We start from the raw sequence: 2,500 nt of genomic DNA on the forward strand, positions 1-2,500 counted from the left end.
CTAGACTTGGTCAGCAAAATGCCTGTTTTTTCCTACTGAGTTGTTGTGCTTGGTTGTTTTTTAAACAGTTTCAATACTCAAGAACATAGATGAACTAAATTGGGTTGGTACAATTTTGTTAACAATCACTTATTTTTCTCCAACAATAACAGAAAAAGCAACCATGAAGTTCTTTCGGGCTCGTCCGGGATTTGAACCCGGGACCTCTCGCACCCAAAGCGAGAATCATACCCCTAGACCAACGAGCCGACAAATGGCTGAACGATTGATGTCAACCTGACAAGATGCCTTGTAACTGGGCAAGAGAATTTAAGCAGCGTATCTCTAGACTTGGTCAGCAAAATGCCTGTTTTTTCCTACTGAGTTGTTGTGCTTGGTTGTTTTTTAAACAGTTTCAATACTCAAGAACATAGATGAACTAAATTGGATTTTTACAATTTTGTTAACATTCACTTATTTTGCTCGAATAATGACAGACAATGCAACCATCAAGATCTTCCGGGCTCGTCCAGGATTTGAACCCGGGACCTCTCGCACCCAAAGCGAGAATCATACCCCTAGACCAACGAGCCGACAAATCGCTGAACCATTGATGTCAACGTGACAAGATCCCTTGTAACTGGGCAAGAGAATTTAAGCAGCGTATCTCTAGACTTGGTCAGCCAAATGCCTGTTTTTTCCTACTGAGTTGTTGTGCTTGGTTGTTTTTTAAACAGTTTCAATACTCAAGAACATAGATGAACTAAATTGGATTTTAACAATTTTGTTAACATTCACTTTTTTTGCTCGAATAATGACAGACAATGCAACCATCAAGATCTTCCGGGCTCGTCCAGGATTTGAACCCGGGACCTCTCGCACCCAAAGCGAGAATCATACCCCTAGACCAACGAGCCGACAAATCGCTGAACCATTGATGTCAACGTGACAAGATCCCTTGTAACTGGGCAAGAGAATTTAAGCAGCGTATCTCTAGACTTGGTCAGCCAAATGCCTGTTTTTTCCTACTGAGTTGTTGTGCTTGGTTGTTTTTTAAACAGTTTCAAAAATCAAGAACATAGATGAACTAAATTGGGTTGGTACAATTTTGTTAACAATCACTTTTTTTTCTCCAAAAATAACAGAAAAAGCAACCATGAAGTTCTTTCGGGCTCGTCCGGGATTTGAACCCGGGACCTCTCGCACCCAAAGCGAGAATCATACCCCTAGACCAACGAGCCGACAAATGGCTGAACGATTGATGTCAACCTGACAAGATGCCTTGTAACTGGGCAAGAGAATTTAAGCAGCGAATCTCTAGACTTGGTCAGCAAAATGCCTGTTTTTTCCTACTGAGTTGTTGTGCTTGGTTGTTTTTTAAACAGTTTCAATACTTAAGAACATAGATGAACTAAATTGGATTTTTACAATTTTGTTAACATTTACTTATTTTGCTCGAATAATGACAGACAATGCAACCATCAAGATCTTCCGGGCTCGTCCGGGATTTGAACCTGGGACCTCTCGCACCCTAAGCAAGAATCATACCCTTAGACCAACGAGCCGACAAATGGCTGAACAATCGATGTCAACGTGACAAGATCCCTTGTAACTGGGCAAGAGAATTTAAGCAGCGTATCTCTAGACTTGGTCAGCAAAATGCCTGTTTTTTCCTACTGAGTTGTTGTGCTTGGTTGTTTTTTAAACAGTTTCAATACTCAAGAACATAGATGAACTAAATTGGATTTTTACAATTTTGTTAACATTCACTTATTTTGCTCGAATAATGTCAGCCAATGCAACCATCAAGTTCTTCCGGGCTTGTCCGGGATTTGAACCCGGGACCTCTCGCACCCAAAGCGAGAATCATACCCCTAGACCAACGAGCCGACAAATGGCTGAACAATTGATGTCAACGTGACAAGATCTCTTGTAACTGGGCAAAAGAATTTAAGCAGCGTATCTCTAGACTTGGTCAGCAAAATCCCCGTTTTTTCCTACTGAGTTGTTGTGCTTGGTTGTTTTTTAAACAGTTTCAATACTCAAGAACATAGATGAACTAAATTGGATTTTTACAATTTTGTTAACATTCACTTATTTTGCTCGAATAATGTCAGACAATGCAACCATCAAGTTCTTCCGGGCTTGTCCGGGATTTGAACCCGGGACCTCTCGCACCCAAAGCGAGAATCATACCCCTAGACCAACGAGCCGACAAATGGCTAAACGATTGATGTCAACCTGACAAGATCCCTTGTAACTGGGCAAGAGAATTTAAGCAGCGTATCTCTAGACTTGGTCAGCAAAATGCCTGTTTTTTCCTACTGAGTTGTTGTGCTTGGTTGTTTTTTAAACAGTTTCAATACTCAAGAACATAGATGAACTAAATTGGGTTGGTACAATTTTGTTAACAATCACTTATTTTTCTCCAACAATAACAGAAAAAGCAACCATGAAGTTCTTTTGGGCTCGTCCGGGATTTGAACCCGGGACCTCTCGCACCCAAAGCGAGAATCATACC

At 41.0% G+C, this 2,500-nt stretch overlaps 3 non-coding genes across 3 annotated transcripts in view; all 3 read right to left on the minus strand.

Moving 5' to 3' along the window:
* Positions 1-176: 176 nt before the first annotated feature.
* trnap-ugg (transfer RNA proline (anticodon UGG)) lies at positions 177-248 on the minus strand. Its single transcript has one exon. It is a non-coding gene; the product is annotated as a tRNA-Pro (tRNA).
* Positions 249-1,148: 900 nt separating this feature from the next.
* Positions 1,149-1,220, minus strand: trnap-ugg (transfer RNA proline (anticodon UGG)). Its single transcript has one exon. It is a non-coding gene; the product is annotated as a tRNA-Pro (tRNA).
* Positions 1,221-2,444: 1,224 nt separating this feature from the next.
* trnap-ugg (transfer RNA proline (anticodon UGG)) overlaps positions 2,445-2,500 on the minus strand; it is a 72-nt gene continuing 16 nt past the window's right edge. The window contains exon 1 of the tRNA in view: positions 2,445-2,500. This exon is cut by the window's right edge and continues 16 nt beyond it. This is a non-coding gene — a tRNA (tRNA-Pro).

Source organism: Pungitius pungitius, chromosome 4, assembly GCF_949316345.1.
Source record: "Pungitius pungitius chromosome 4, fPunPun2.1, whole genome shotgun sequence".
Lineage (NCBI taxonomy): Eukaryota > Metazoa > Chordata > Actinopteri > Perciformes > Gasterosteidae > Pungitius > Pungitius pungitius.